At 50.3% G+C, this 16,876-nt stretch overlaps 1 long non-coding RNA gene across 1 annotated transcript; it reads right to left on the bottom strand.

Annotated features, from left to right (window-relative positions):
• Positions 1-7,370: 7,370 nt before the first annotated feature.
• Positions 7,371-16,431, bottom strand: LOC128311376 (uncharacterized). The gene is made up of 5 exons (XR_008289779.1): positions 15,820-16,431; positions 15,073-15,197; positions 11,178-11,383; positions 10,438-10,546; positions 7,371-7,701 (listed from the first exon to the last, which is right to left on the bottom strand). It is a non-coding gene; the product is annotated as an uncharacterized LOC128311376 (long non-coding RNA).
• Between the last annotated feature and the right edge of the window lie 445 nt (positions 16,432-16,876).

A 16,876-nucleotide genomic window follows, 5' to 3' on the forward strand; every position in this document is an offset into this window, starting at 1 on the left:
TCCACAGCGACACTCCAGTTGCCCACCCTCCAGGAATCCACACACACCATAGAAGCACATCTTCTCGGTCACCCTTACTTTCACATGATTGAAGAGGGGGGCACAGAGATGAGATTTGAAGGACTGGTGAAAAAACCTCTCTGAACCCTGAATCCTACATTTATTGGCCACAAAACCTTAGGAAAGTTACTCAGCACTGCAGGCTTTAGCGGAACCCAGCCACCACCTTTCCAAAATCTCTTTCCCTTATCGTCTGGGCCCCTGGGGTTCTCTCCGCTCTTCTCATGTCTGCTTCTTGCTCAGCACCAGGCCGCCTCCCCCTCGTTCTCCAGAGCCCTTCCCCCTGCCATGGTCTGCACCCTTCAAGGGGCAGGTCCTTGAGGGCAGGGCAAGGACTTTTGGCCTTTGGTTTCAGAGCTCCTGCGACCTCTTGGCATCCCCCCCTGTGCATCCCCACATCCCCCGAGGGGTATGTTTGGCCACCAGCCTCTCTCATGGTCAACCAAGCCTTTGCACTGAGCCTGATGCCTGGCTCTCTAAGGATTCCCTCCAGGACTCCAGGGAGAAGCTCATCTAGAACTATTTTTCATGCAACAAAATGATTGCTACCAACTGTTAATCCCTTCTTCTCATACTTGTAGGTGTACATTCTCAGTGCCTCGTGCTATCCTCCCATGTCACAGGTGAGTGAGCCAAAGTCCAGAGAGTCACAGAAGGAAATGGAGACCCAGCAAGGGCCAAAATCCAGGTCTCCTAACCCCCACTGTCTCCCTAGCCGTTCCCACAGAAGTTCTCAGGATTCACACACTTTGCAAAGAAAGTCACATGCCTTCCCAGCTTCCTTCCCAAAGGTATCCTGAGGTTCTGCTGAGATAGTACGTGTGGCAGATGTTTGAGAAGCGTAAGGTGCCGTAGAGACACGAGTTTCAATTACAGCCAAGCGTCTGCAAGTCACGTGGCTACTCCACACCTTTCTTTTTTATTTTATTTTATTTGTTTTCTTAACCGCAGAAGAGCATAAAGCGGGGTCCTTCCTGAGAGAGGCTGCTAACACCTTGAACATGAGGAAATCCTTCCACCACAGACCAGCTCCAAGCTGAACAGGGAGAATTGTTTGGAAGGGGCTCTCATTTCCTCCTTCCTACCCCCTCCCTCAGGCAGAGTATTCAACAGGCACTAATTTCACTTTATAAATGGAAACTGAATCACTGCATTCCAGGCTGGAAAATGATTGGAAATGAGAGTATGTCCGAGGTCAAGACCTAGCCACTTCCTCTCTGGACAGGAAGTGGACCCTCCAAATGGTCCTGCAGGGCCTCTCACTGATAAGAGGCCGGCTTTGGCCCTGGGCTGGGAGAGCTCTCTGCTGTTTGCAAGTCGCACTTTAAAGGAGAGAGAGAGAAAAAAGAAAAACCCGGATGTCCCTCTCTAAACAGGGATGTCAGCTCAGGAAGGAGGGATTGTGCAGCTGCGTTTTTGCAGGGGGTTGTCGACAGCATACGAATTGTTTAAAATCTGTTGTAAACACAGGCATAGAGTTACGGTGAGTCAGGCAACAGTGCTGTGTCCTCTCTCAAGCACTGCAACAGGCCTCCCAGAGCCACTGGGGCCCTGCTTACACAACTGGCTACTCCACATTGTGAAGATACCAGGAAACTCAAGCCTCTGGAGGTCATGGCTTCCCAGGCCCTGGGCAGGGATCACCAGGGGTGAACGGTTTCCCCGTGCGTGTGGATGGACCTTGGGAGCAAAGGCAGCGAAGGGGGCTGGGAAATGGAGCTAGATTTGCTGGTCTGCACCAGGCTAGGAGCCCCCAAAAACAAGGACTGGTCTTCTACTCTCCAGCTCCTGTCTCTAGGCGGGACACAGAGCCCCCATCAGCAAACACTGTTAAGCAGACCACAAGGTAAAGAGTATTGTGTGTTGGCCCCTCTGGTCTACAAACAACCCTAGGCTCAAATAGGGATTCCTTGTGTGCCAGGCATGGGGTCTCAGCTCATGTCACTCAATGATGTGGGATCTTCACTTCCAACCCTGTAAACTGGGCCTACTACTGCTGAACTTCTAGAGATGCTGTTGGGATGAAAGGTCATGTCTGAAAATGCAAACCCATTTTGGGCTGGAGAGATGAATTTGGTTATTCAGATATCTGTTGAGTAACACTCAAACATCATCAGCCTCTGTCCTTGACAAGCCCAGATCTTAGTAAGAAGAAGGAAGCTGAGACAAATGTGCTTGCTCGTTGTGGAAGCGGAGCACGGACATCATAAAGCACTTGGGAACTGCTGTAAAGAATGGATAAACAGGAAAACAGTGGCCAAAGTCAACCGCCCTTAACGCGCTGGCAGGTTTTCTCCCAGTTTTCAGATTCCTTTTTTTAAGTGATTATCCCACTTTGTACTGGTTTCTGTTGCTGCGTAACAATCTCCCACAAACTCAGAGACTGTCCTCTCAGGTTCACTCAGGTGTTTTGGCTGACTACGGTGTCTGGAAATGGCAGGACCGAGGTCCCTGTTTCCCTCTGGCTGTTACAAGGGGCCTCTCCCAGCATGTAGAGGCTTCTCTCCAGGTCTTGCCCGAAGTCCTCTCCATCTTCAAGCACAAGGGCATGTCAAATTCTTCCCATGTTTCCAGTCTCTGACTTCTCCTTCCACTACTAGCCAGAGAAAACTCTTGGCTTTACAGGCTCTTGTGATTAGATTAGGCCCGCCTGAGTAACCTCCCTTTTGCCATATAACATAACGTAATCCCAGGACTAACACCGTGGACGAAGGTCACTGGGCCACTGCGAAGTTCTGCCCACCACACACTGTTTACTCAATTTTGTATCCCTCTCTCCCCATCACACCAGAGGAACCGTGAGAGTTGATTATCACACTGGTCACTTATTGCTGGAAGTTGTTTGGGCTCTATCCTGTCTGGCTGATTGTTCACTATTTTGAATACAGCCCAAGCTTTTCCTCTGCTGATGATTGTCTCTTCACACATTGAATGACTGCATAAGATTCCATTAAACAGATGCATCATAATCTATTCAATAATTTTGCTAACAAATAGTTACAATGTAAGAAGTATTGATTGAGTCAGTAAGGATGACAAGCCATTGACACTGGGGAATAACCTGATCCGTTTTCTGTTTTATAAAGATTACTCGGTCAGATGTGGGAATGGTTGACAGAGGGAGGCAGGCAGCATCAGCGGAAAAAAATTGGAGGGAGCGTCCTGCAGGGAATTCAGGTGGGAGAGTGTGAACCAACTCACGTCTTCACTAAGAACTATACCCTTTCCATCACCCATCTAGCCAGTGAACACTGAACACCTATTGTGCACTTGGCATTATTCTAGGCCCCGTGGATACACAGCATAAAGCACTCTGCCTGTTTTTAAGGAACTCACAGTGTAGTAAGAGAAGCATGCACAGAACCCCAAAGCCAAGTTCTAGGTTCTCTGATGGTCTTTTGTACAGGATCCAGTGAGGCACAAAGGAGGAGGTGGCCAATTCTTCCAGTGGGCGCAGAGAGGGCAAGAAACCAGATGAAAGAAGAAAAGTCTTACAAAGGAAAGTGTTAGGGGTTAAATTGTGCCCTCCCCCCATTCCTATGTTAAGTTTTAGCCCCAGTCCCCCTGAATGTGACCTTATTTGGAGCTCATGTCTTTATAGAGGGATTCACGTTAAAATGAGGTCATTAAGGTGAGCCCTAATCCAATAATGATGAGTGTCCTTATAAAGAGAGTAAATTTGGATACAGACACACAGGAAGCACACCACATGAGCGTGACGGCACATGGATGGTGCTTCCAGGGGCACCAAAAGTTGTCAGCAAGCCAGCTGGGAGAGAGGCCGGGAACAGATCCTCCCTAATGCCTCCGGAGGGATCATGCTAACACCCAGACCTTAGACTTGAAGCATCCAGAATTGTGAGATAATACATCTCCGTTTACACTCTCCAGTTTGTGGAGTTATATTTCGGTGGCCCTAGGAAATGAATTCAGTAAGTAGACATAGGAAAAAGCCATTCCAGGGAAACACCACGGCACAAAGCACGCTGGTGAGCTCGAGGCACGAGGCATGGATGTGGAAGCAGGAGCTGAGATGCACAGGGCGGTGGGGGGCTGGATCCCGGAGGGCCCTGCTTGCTGAACCAAGGACATCGGGCTGCAACTGGAAGGTGACAGAGACACGTGGAAGGGTTTCAGCTGGTAAATGCATAGGGCTTGGTCACCAGTGGCATGTGATGAGGTAGGCGGCATTTAAGATGCTCAGATTTCTGCTTACAGGCTATTCTAAGTGTTTCTAATTTCTAGAGGAGGTAAAGGCAGGCCATCCGTCCAGACAAGTGAGGAGCCAGTTCCTAGTTTCCAGGAGCAGCAGTTCTGCTGGGTTACCGTGATAGCATCTGACCATCGGATTTCAGGCTGCCTCCTCTGATAACCACAGTTGTCCCTGTCCAGAAAAGGGAAGCTAAGACTATCATCGTCATATGCCCTCCACACCCCTTGAGAAGAAAGAAATCAGTGAGTGTTTCCACAATCACGACTGCCTTGGGAGCTGCCAGGAAATTCCAACAGGAAACTCCCATTTGGAAGTGTTTTGTTTTGATTAGAATGTGTTTATTCCCCTCCAAGGATGCGCTTTGGCCCTGGGACCGAGTCTGGCACTTGTACCTCATACAGACTCCAGGAGGACATCAGCCATCCTTGGGGGTAAGGGAAGTGGCCAGAGTGTTCCAGGCAGCATTCAAAGAGCACCCCCAGGCTGGCATCTGGAGAGACACCCTTGGGGAGCCAGGATAAGCCACTTCAAGAGGCACCAGAGGCCTCTCACTCTGCCCTAGGACTCCTGGGGCCCAGATGAGCTCAGTTCCTGAGCCACTGTTCCAAATCACCGTTTGGCTTGGTATTTACTTTACAACAAAGGTCTAGGAGAAGGTGAATCCGCCTCAGCCCTTTGTTTAGAAACCTCATGCTTAAGCTCTTCCCAAACCAGCTCCACCTCAGCTTCCAGGCACCAGGAAGGCCGTGCCCATGGTCAGGACAGGGTTCAAACTGCAAGACCAGGGGCGCCTGGGTGGCCCAGTCGGTTAAGCGTCCGACTTCAGCTCAGGTCATGATCTCGCGGCTTGTGGGTTCGGGCCCCACGTCGGGCTCTGTGCTGACAGCTCAGAGCCCGGAGCCTGCTTTGGATTCTGGGTCTCCCTCTCTCTGCCCCTCCCCCGCTCGTGCTCATGCTCTCTCTCTCTCTCTCTTTCTCTCAAAAATAAACATTAAAAAAAACTTTCTTAAACTGCAAGACCAAATCCCACCCCACCCCCCTTCCCAGCCACCCTAGGGAAACCAACCAGGCCTCCACGCCCGCCAGCCATGCATTGTGCCATAGGGTGCCCCCCAGGATTGAGGTTCCCAGGGCTGGGGTCCAGGAATACCCTGCAGCTACCCCAGCACAGACAGCCCTCCTATGTGTTTGGGGGAGCAGTTGCTGTTGGCCTTCTACTGGGGCTGCAGCAGGAGTCTCACACCCTCTCGTTCCCGAGAGCTTTACATGCTTGCCTCCCAGGAAGGCCTAAGAATCCAGAGTACAGCCTTGGGCTCCGAGTATGAAGACCAGGGTTAGAAATTCCAGTGCCCACTTTCCTCACTCCCAAGACCCCCGGTCAAATGTTGAGGGGATTCTAATCAGCCCTCCATAGCACATCTGGGGATGGGGATCACCCATTCAGAAGGATCAAAGTCACAACCAGCACACCCTTGCTTCTCAATGTTCCAAGCGTTTTAAATGGTCTATGAGGCCCTGGAAGCAAGGGACGCGGCCGCTCCAGTCTTTGCCGCTCACCTGGGCTGGGCTGCTGCAGGAGCCAGAAAAATGTGCGTGTCCCTGCTGAGGGTTATCTTCAATATTGTCACAGAGAAGGCTCAGTGATTGAATTCCAGGAGAAATAAGCGAGTGACTCCCTCTCACCTGCTCCCACGCCCATCACCCAGCTTCCTGCTTGATGGGGCTGTTCTTAAACACGAGTTTTATCATGAATCACGGATGGTGAGGCCCCTGAAGTGAAAGCTTGTTACCCATGGCTCCTAAGAGGAGGGGCCCGGCCCCTCCATACCACACAGAGCCACACGAGAAGCACCGGGGTCAGTTAGGAGACAGATGGAGAGAGGGGGGAAATGTGGGCCAGAGACTTTATCATGGGAAGGAATGGGAGAGGCAGGGTAAATCGGCTTGGACTTGGCTAGGTTAGATCGTTCCAGTGGGCTCTGGGGCACAGGGGCTGCCCCTGGTTATCTGCTACCTGGCTCTGGGGTGATTAGGGCAGGTAGCTAGTGGCCTGGGAGCATGAAAGCCTGATAAAGGCTTTGGATTGGCTGGTTGACGTATGAAAGGCGCACTCAGGGAGTCATTTGCTATCTCTAGGAATTGGGACCCTCAGAAGGGCAGTCCTTCCACGGCCAGCAAGGCCCTAGATGTCAGAGCGTCAGAATAAAAAGACATGCTTAATACAAGAACTCACAGGACTGCCAGCAGCCTGGGCGACGGATGCCAGCAACCTTCCTGCAAAGGACACATAGCATCTGACAGTGGACAAAGAGGCTTGTGTGGGCTTGGCCTCCTGGGAGTCTCAAAGAAGTTTTGGTAGGTAGTTGGGGCAGAATTAACAATCCCCATTTACAGATGATTCAAAGTCCAGTGAATGATATGACTTGCTCAGGGTCATGCATAACAAGTGTAGATCTGGGCTTACACGCAGGTGTTCTTGGAAATGTTCGTAGAGTCCTCTTTCAAGTACACCCCGCTGCCTTTCCAGGAGAAGAAGGATAACCAGGCAGTGTGGAGGCTGGACGATGATCTTGGCCTTAGACTTTTTTTTGGAAGGGGATAGAGGAAGACTGTCAGAAAACATCTGTTTTCCATTGGCTACACAGCTACATCAATAGCTAAATAAGAATCTGTTTCATTGAATGAAGGTCATTAAGAAGCAATTAACACTTTAGTGACTTCATTTATCAACTTAATACTATCTCGTGTTGTTTCTTGCTTTATAGTTCATTGAACTTCTCATGCACTGTGCCACTGATTCAATTCAATTGAATACTTATTTAGTGAGGTTTATCGTGTGCCAAGTTCTGTCCTAAGAGCCGGAGAAACACAGAAAATAAGACCCGACATCTGCCCTCAAGGGAGGGTGACACACACATTACAATATGGAGTGTTGTAAATACAATATTCAGTACAATAAAAACGTGTGGACTAGGCATGGTGCACAGAGAAAAAAGGAATGGTAAAGTCTTTGGGCAGTAAAATTCAGGGAAGTTCCTACAGGAAATGACATCCAAGTTGATTTTCAGGGACAAGTAAGAATTCACCAGATGGATACAAAAATATTCTCATTTCTATCAATGGGAATAACATGTGCAAAGACTCAGAATAAATGGAATATTTGTCACTGAATGATTTTTATTGCTGTCAGCTGCAAGGAAAAGATTCAACTAAAGGTGGCTCAAAAAAAAAGTACAAAAATAAAGAAAACATTAAACTAATATGTATGTCACATAATGAGTACTCCAGAGGGAGGGCAGTCCCAAGGCTGGTTAATTCAGCAGTTTAATGACATCACCGCAGATCCAGATTGCTTCTATCTTTCTCTCCTGCCATCGTCACAGATAGATGTTTATTCTCAGGCTTGTCTCCTCATGGTCACAATATGGCTGCAGAAGATCCAAACATCACAGTATCATATAACAACATCAGAAGACCAGAAGGAAGCACATCCTTTTCTTGTGCTCCCTTTTTAGAGTGAAGAAACCTTTCCAGAAGGCCCCTAGCAGAGTTCTTATTGGCTGGAATTACATCATATGGCCATCCCTTAATTTAAAAAAAAATTATTGGTCAAGGAAATGGAATTAACACTGTTGGTTCTTAGATTACTCATACTTCTTTTTCTAGGGGCGGTGGAAGGACCTCACTTCCCCTTCTGTACATGGCCTCTAATATCTGAACAAGTTGGGGTTCTGTACAGGGGAGACTGATGGGCCACAGCTATTGCTCTAAGACCTCACTTAGGAGAGAGGTCACCTGGACTCTGGTGTTGATTCTAGAAGTCACTCACTACGGACATTAGGCAATCACTTCCACTTCCTGAGCAGTTTTCTGTGCCTAAAACAGCGACCCTAACACATGGCTGAGTGTTTTGCTATATGAACCAGGAGACACAGAAACACAGAGAATACAACTGAGGCCAAGTCATAGCCAGAAGTTCACCCAACAGTCTATGGTTTGCCTTTCCTTGAGTGCTCTTCCATCGGCCCCACATTGTGGAAGGCACCAGGGCCCTTGGCCTTTCTAGAACTCTGTACTCCACTAGTGTCTGATCGCGGCAGAGATGTTTGGTACTCGACAAAGAGCCAAGTGTACCTCTAGATTTCCAACATCCCCCACAGTTAGGGTCGGAAACGTGACTGGGTTCCGGCCAGTGACACGTGGCCCAACCTTAACACCATTCTGAACAGCCTTCTTTGGACAGCTCTCTGGGAGGCCCCAGGTCTTAAATGGCATTGGACAAGATGACCCACATCAGCCCATAGCCTGATGCTTTGCCAGGTTGTGAGCAGGGTCAAATGAGTTCATTGGTATGACGGGTTCTGTAAACCAAGGAGTGTTATTTAAATGCGAGCAACTAATAGAATTAAGGGTAATAACGGTGTTAGTCACAGCAATGGTACTGGTGAAGGTGGAAGTAACGTAAGTGATGGTGGCCACTGGGTAGTAATTCTACAAGTTGCAGTTACAGGGGTGAAAGTAATTGAGGCAGGGGTGGAACCATGAGGGTGGCTACAGTGTAGTGGTGTTATGGTCACAGCGGCAATGGTGGTGAATATTTGGAAATAAGTTAAAATCTGTACAATCATGTTAATAGCAAGAACGGTGAGGAAAGTAGCAAAGCCTACTGACATCCTAAGCAGTGAGGGGAAAGCCAATATGGCAACGCCTGGGTCCTGCCCAGAGCTGTCCCTGCTTCTCCCATTCTTTGCTCTGGACACTTATTTTAAGCATTCATCCACCTGGATAGTCTGACCTTTGGAAACCCCCCCCTTTCAAAAGAAACTGCTTGACTTAATTCACAATAAAGAAATATCTATAGATAATCAGCCTCTTGGAGCATTGGGGCTGCTGTAACAGAATACCACAGACTAGGGGGCTTACAAACAACAAAAATTAATTTATCATCGTTCTGGAGGCTGGAAATCCAAGACCAGGAGACCAGCATGGCTGGGTTCTGGCGAAAGCCCTCTTCAGAGATGTAGATAGAAGGAGCAAGGGAACCTCTTTAATAAGGGAACTAAGCCCATTCGTGAGGGTGTTAACTTTACAGATAAAACTAGCAGTTTACTTAACCAGCAAAAATGGGCTTATTTGGGAATAGCAGAGAATCACAGTCCAGGATGTGCAAACTACCCCAAAACCATAGGCAAGTCAGGAGAACAAAAGAGGAGACCCCACTTTACTGCCCTAAGAGGGGGTTGGGAGGGCTGCTGAAAACAAAAATTCTATTGGAGTAAACTGGGAGTTCCAAGTAAACTGGCTTCTCATTGGCAGAATTCTGACTGTCTCTCATTGGCCAGGCTGTTGCTAGGGGAAGAGGAAACCTCTCTTCCTCCTACTGGGATGGTAAAGTAGCAGCTAAAGTAGCAACAACTTGCAGGGTGCCTGTCTTCCAGCTGGGTGTGCAATTGGCCACGAGTGGTAGGGTGCAAGTGCTCCCCCTTCTGGCCTTCTGACTCCATTTTAAACACAATTTCCTTTTGTTAATTTTCAGAAGACTCCGCCCTCATGACCTCATTACCTCGCAAAGGCCCCACCTCTTAATATCATCACCTTGGGGGTTAGGATTTCAACATATGAATTTGGGGGGTGAGGAGAGAGACGTTACAGCAATCAGGCTTACCAAATTAAGTGTGTAATGCTAAACGAGTTGAATTGCAGCTGACTGTATGTTTTATAGACTTCCAGTTAAACACTTACTACATTCAATTTGGCTGCTTACATATTTTGGAGCAAATAAATTTTCCAGGCCTCAAACCTTTCTGTAGGCCCTGAAAAAGCTAATAGGCCCTGGGCACTGCACTTCTAGTAGCTAATGGTCAAGGCAACTCTGGCCCAGTGGGCTAGCCAACAGGGAAGGAATGGATTCTTTCCACACCCTCCCCAGGCCTTGAACTTGACTGGCCTTGATCCGAGGAGGATCCCAGAAACATATGGCAACCAAAGAGAAGGCCAAATATGGGCCCATCTCTCCAATAACAAAGGCCCAGAAAGATATCACGCACACACATACACACACCAGTCCTCCACACACCCTGCCCTCTCCACCCACCACATACACACACACACACATGCTCCTCTAGGTCCGGAGGTTGGGAGATCTGGCCCATGACTGTCATCACTCGTAACCAGCATGCCAGGGCCTCCTGGGACACGGGGGCATCAGGACCCGGCCCTAATGACTCAGTCATGCCAAAGGATTCCACAGCTCCATGGGCCATTGTGTCTTCCCTAAGAAACAACAATAATTACAGTTTTAAAGAGAAACAAAGAGAGAAGGATGACACGTGGCAACAAAAGGTCCTCGTCTCTGGCCTGAACAGATGTTTCCATCAATGCCCCTCTGGGGAAGGGCCCCTGAGCCCGGGGGCCAGTTCCCAGACGGAGTCCTAAAGGTTTGGAGCAGCTTGGGAATGGCAATCTAAGGTGCTGGAGAATTCAAGTGAGGGTCTGGGAACCACAGTCCGCCTCAAGAAGGTGCCCAGGTCTTGGTAAAGGACCCTCAGAATCCACAGTCTTGTTAGACCTGGGGAGATTTTCTCATGCAAGAGGCAGCTGGCAACAGCAGCCAAAGCCCATTGAAATGGTCAGCACAGGCTCTCGTCTTTGGCCCGGAAAGAGTAAAAGCGAAAGTTTTCCAATGGTTCCTGTTTCCTACAAGGCAAAATACAAACCCCTGAACGTGGCACTCTTGGGTGTCTATGATTCAGTACTTAGCCTTATAAAAGTGTTTAACTTTGGCTTTCCTATGGGTCAGGGGCTTCCTACTCACCCCTCTCCCTTTTCTCCTTTATCTTAAACTCCCCCCACCCCAACCCAAGCAATTTGTTCCTCCCAGGTCCAGTCTTGCATCTGGGCTTACCCATTCCTCAAGGTCACCTCCTCCTTGAAGCCCACCATGATCTTCTTTTCTGCTGGGTCTTCTGCTGGGCCCCACTGCATTTTGTGTATCCTTACAGATTTCAACCATCTTGGTGAACTGCAGTTTTCTGTTTGTGTATCTGTCTCCATTACAAGTGTGTGAGTTCCTCCACACAATGGTGTTTTATGCATTGAAGCGTCCTTGCCCTGTAGTGAGTAAGTATGTAAGAAATTGATGAAGAGTAAACATACTGATTTGCCAATGCTTGAAACCATAAACAAATTATTGGGAGAATGAGTACAGGGGTGATCGATTTCAAGAAGAGACTCTATCTTGTGCCATCAAATCCCCTAAAGCCTCCCTGCATGAGACGCTTTCTCCTGCCTCTGCTAGCATTTCCCTTCTGAAGGGGAGTTAGAATTGGCCAAAATCCAGACCCCAATGACACCAACTGCTGGAAGTGTTGGGGAGCAGCAGGAACTCACATTCGTTGCTGGTGGGAACGCAGTATGATGCATGGAAAACAGACTGTTTCTTACGAAACTAGATGTAATATCACCGTATGACCCAACACACTCCAGTCACGCTCCTTGGTACTTACCCAAAGGAGCTGAAAACGTAGGTCCATACAGAAACCTTCAGAGGGATGTTTTTAGGAGCTGAGACTTAGGATGATCATGCTATGTCAACATAGGTTCATCAGTTGTAACAAACGCCCACTTGGGTGGGGGATGTTGATAATGGGGAGAGATGCAAAACTTGCCCCAAATTTGCCAAAACGTGGATGCAACCAAGAGGTCACGCAGTAGGCGAGTTGATAAATGAAGTGTGGTCCGTTCAGACAATGGAATATTACTCCGCTAAAAAGAAAAGTGATCAAGCCATGGAAAGACAGGGAGGAAACGTAAATGCCTATCACTAAGTGACAGAAGCCAATCCGTAAAGGCTGCGTCCTATGTGATTTCCAACTCTATGACATTCCGGAAAAAGCCAAATGAAAGACAAGTGAAAAGATCAGGGCCTGCCAGGTTTTGATGGGGGCAGAGCAGAGGATTCTTAGACAGCGAAGCTACTCTGAGTGATGCTGGAATGATGATACATGTCAGTATATATTTGTCCAACCCCACAGAATGCACGCACTGAGACGGAACCCTAGTGCAAACTAAAATGGGCTTTGGATGAAGCTGATGTGTGAGTGGAGGTTCATCAGTTGGGACAATAATAAGGGAGGCTTTGCCTGTGTGGGGGGCAGGGGATATGGGGGCAATCTCTGTACCTACCTCTCAATTTTGCTGTGAACCTAAAACCCCTCTTTAAAAAAAACTTACCTTAAAAAAAAAGGAGAGGGGCTCTTCTCCACTGGAGAGGGACCCCCCTACCCCTCACACCCCCCATCAGGGCTGTGGAATGGCTTTGCAGTCCCCACTAATGCTAACCATGTGCAGCATGCGGGCGGGCATGCAGGCCACTTCATTACTTTGTGCTTAAGGAAATGCCTCCCAGCACTGCACTTGCCTTTTTAAATTTCACAACCACTAAATCCACTCCCAGCCTTTTTTTTTTTTATAGCTAACGAAAGTAGTGTGGGGATCTGCAACAGAGAGATCCCTCCATGCAGCCAGCCTGTGAGTCACCTAGGGGCCAGCAGACCCACGGGAACCCAAGGCTGTCTCTCCAAGGAGACCTGGCCCCTTCACCAGATCAGCTGAGCTGGGGTTAGGGACAAATTCTTTCCATAATTAAAGCCTGAGTCCTTTAGTAGAGGGCAGGTTCTTTTTCTTTTTTTCTTTTTAATGTTTGTTTATTTATTTATTTATTTATTTATGAGAGAGAGAGAGCACAAGTCAGGGAGGGGCAGAGACGGAGACACAGAATCTGAAGTAGGCTCCAGGGGCACCTGGGTGGCTCAGTCAGTTAAGCGTCCAACTTTGGCTCAGGTCATGATCTCATGATTCATGGGCTCAAGCCCTGTAACAGGCTCTGTGCTGACAGCTCAGAACCTGGAGCCTGCTTCAGATTCTGTGTCTCCCTCTGTCTCTGCTCCTCTCCCACTCATGCTCTGTCTCTCTGTCTCTCTCTCTCTTAAAAATAGATAAAAATTAAAAAAAAAAAATTTTTTTTTTTGAAGTAGGTTCCAGGCTCTGAGCTGTCAGCCCAGAGCCTGACGCGGGGCTCAAACCCATGAACTGTGAGATCGTGACCTGAGCCAAAGTGGCATGCTTAATTGACTGAGCCACCCAGGTGCCCCAGTAGGTGACAGGTTCTTAAGAGCACTCCACCAGGGACCAAATCAGTGTGGGTTTAAATTCTACCTTTGTGAGCTGGGGCCAGTGACTTACCCCTTCAGGCCCCAGTACCACAGGCTGGCTTCTCCTCTGAGTTCTTGGGGGACTTTTTCCGTTATTTCATTTTATCTACCCTGGTGCCAAGCACAGCACCCCGTCCACAGTGAACCTGACCTGATGGATGGGCAGGACATCAGGAAGTCAGAAGTCCCGTTCTAACTGAAGACTAAACAATGTGAGTGATGTGGGCCCTGTTGCACGAGAAAAGCCCCAGCTCCCAGCGGTGTAGCCTGCGTTACCAAGGGCTGGAGGGTGGGCGGCTCAATGGGCTCAAAGCCAGGCGTGGAGATGAAATGAGGGTCTGGGACTAGAAGGGCCCCGGGTCCATGAACTCTAGGCTCGAGGATGCAAAGTTGTGGAGGACAGAGGGCCGCCTGCTAAAATCAAGCCACTTGGCTGTTCCTGTCTTCTGCAATGCACTCCATCAGCCTAGGCCCCCTTCACCTGTGTGAACACACGTGGGGATGTGGCTCCCATACATAGGATGACTTTGGATAACTTGCTGACCTCCATGAAGCTGAGTATGACAGCAACCAGGCTCTTTGCCAAAGGCTCGACCCTGGGTTATATTGTCTAATCCTCATGATAACCACCAGCCTCCCCCCCACCCCCGAGTCCGGAGGAAGATTCCTATTTTACATGTGAGGAGAGTGACCCATAGGGGCAGGGAGCGGAGCCAGCCTTTGAACCCAGCCTTTCTGGCTGACCCCATCACTCAGGCTCTCACCAGGTCATCTGTGGGCTTTTCCTCCTTTCCATCCCACGTGGAAGCCTACCTTCATAGGCACAGACTAAGTATCCTGGAAACCACCTTTTCAGAGCACTCCCAGTGGTTTGCATGAATGCCTTGCCTGAGAAACGCCATCAGCCCAGCCCGCCTGGTGCTGCAAGGTGGCCCAGGGCCTGGGTGCTGCCGAAAACCATCCACGTGGGTCAGAGGGAGCGATGCTGGTCCAGCCCCCCAGTGGCCTGAACAAGAAGGCCGGCTTGTAGCTGTTCTTTTCAGGGCTGGCATTCTACAAACCACAGAGATTCCTTTGGTGAATGGAAAAGTAGAGGAATCTTGCAGGTACTTACTCCCGCTCGCCTAGACCAAAGGATCAATGCTGCTAAGTGCTCAGCTTTCCTTTTTTTTTTTTTAAGTTTATTTAATTTTGAGAGACCGGGAGCATGAGCAGGGGAGGGGCAAAGAAAGAGGGAGGGAGAGAGAATCCCAAGCAGGCTCTGCACTGTCATCTCAGAGCCGGATGCAGGACTCGAACTCACAAACCATGAGATCATGACCAGAGCCAAAACCAAGAGTCGGAGGCTTAACTGACTGAGCCACCCAGGTGCCCCTAAGTGCTCGGCTTTCCAACCTTTGTGCCGCCACTGCCCCCTCCCACAGCTCCGGCTCCATCCCAGCCACTGGCTTGGATCTAGAGACCAAAGGTCTGCACCAGCCTCGAACGAGGGCTCTCCTCCCGCACCCTCTCACTCCACGAAAACTCACTGAGCTGACCCTGTGCCCAATACTGAGGATCCAGAGGTGAGTCAGCCATGGTTCCTACCTCAAAGGAGGCCAGTGTCAAGGGCCAGTGGGCTGGAGCGCAAGCTAATGAATGAAACAGTCTGTCTGTCCAGCTTCTCTCTGCACCCCTGCAGCCTCTCTGGGATGGAAGTTAAAGAGGTTGTGCTAGATGAGGAGAATAAAGGCACAGGGAAGCCAGGCTTAGGCGATTTAGAAAACTGAGGCAGGGAGAAGCTTCATGCCCGCCCAAGGTCACCCACCAGGGAAATGGCACATTTGGAACGAGGGCCACTCTCTGCAGAATGAGAAGGGGGGAGGGGGACGCTGGCCATGGCTGTCATCTCCAGCAGACTACTTGGCTGGCCATCACCTGGACCCTTTAAGGCTCCCACCCTGAAGGCCACCACACTGGAGCTGTCCACTTCTAGAAGGCCTGCTCGCCTACAGTGGCATAAAAGGGAGGCTCCCAGATGCCAAGCATCAGCCGATGCTCCTGCTCAACGACCATGTGGGACCCAGCCCACAAACAGTGCTGCCCTTAGACCCGGAGGAGCAGGTCAGTGCCCTGGGCCCAGGCTCTAGATAACCGTCCCCCCCCCCCCCCCACCACCACCAGGCGGCCCTTCCCACTGAGCATGGAATTTTCTGGAGCCAAGAAGATTCTAGATCTATGCCTCAGACTGTGCTTCCAGTACCAAGACCTGAAACGCCCTGGCATCCACACTGCCCCAAGCCTGCTTCCAGACCCCGTTCCCCTAAGGGCTGACTGGTCCACCGGGGTGCTCACTTCTAGTCCCAGGGTGTCTGGGGTCGGGGTGGGCACCGCTTGGACCGGCCAACTGGAATGCTCCACGAGATCCCCTCCCACAGGAGACAGGGCCAGGTTGTGGAAAGAGAAGAGAGGCGGGCTGTGGGCCTAGAGCCTTCGCCTCTGCCCTGACCTCAGGCTTACCAAACCCAAGAGGACCTTGCAAAGCTCTCCCAAACTGCCCTCCCCCCCCCCTCCTCTCCAGGCGCGTGCAGAGGGACGGCCGCCACTTCCGGAGAGGCCGGCGTTTGCTAAGCAACCAGGAGCCCTTGGACTCTCTCTCTCAGGTCTCTTCGGTTGCCATGGAAGCTGTTTTAGAAAGCCCTTCCTGCCAACAATCAAGGCTGTTTTGCCAGGGCCTGCTTCGAGCACCTTGCCTTTCAGGCCGAGGGCGGTGGGGGCCGGAGGGGCAGAGGTCCCAGATGCACACGCTGACCACACCCCTGCAACAACTCTGTTGCTCCTCGCCTGGCCCAGACCGTCCCCGGTCTCCACCTGCCCGCGTCTGTCCCTCCCCAAAGAGATCCCCTCTTAAACCTTCTGTCCCTCCTCCCTAGACCCTCTTCTTTGCCCTCAGGCTTCTGGCCAGACTCTCCCTGGGCCCCACGGCTTTTCCCTGAGGGCGTGGGGTCCTCCACGTGGCCAGGTGGCAAGATGAGGGAAACCAGTCCTTCTCTGTCAGGCCTCAAGGTGAAGTACCTTCAAGCACTTGTTTTGCCTCTGTTGAGATGAGCCACCTCTTAGCAACATCCCAGGGCGCTGTTGTGCTAAAGGGTCTCCTGTCTTCCCTCCCTGAGTTACAGTGTCCCACCCCCACCCCCCACCTCCAGCAGAGCTGAGCAAGGGTGGAGGTTCCAGAGTGGGGAGGAGTGAGAGGGAAAATGTTTATTCTGCCCCAGGGCTTTAGCAGAGCCCCCCCCCCCCCCCGGTGTTTTGGAAGGCAGACTTCTCCCTTCTCCTTCCTCAAGAAGAAGGTAAGCACCTGAAGCAAAAGGAACCAGGATCACAAGGGGTTGGCCTTGGAGGACGAGAGGGA

This window comes from Acinonyx jubatus, chromosome A3 (genome assembly GCF_027475565.1).
Source record: "Acinonyx jubatus isolate Ajub_Pintada_27869175 chromosome A3, VMU_Ajub_asm_v1.0, whole genome shotgun sequence".
Classification (NCBI taxonomy): domain Eukaryota; kingdom Metazoa; phylum Chordata; class Mammalia; order Carnivora; family Felidae; genus Acinonyx; species Acinonyx jubatus.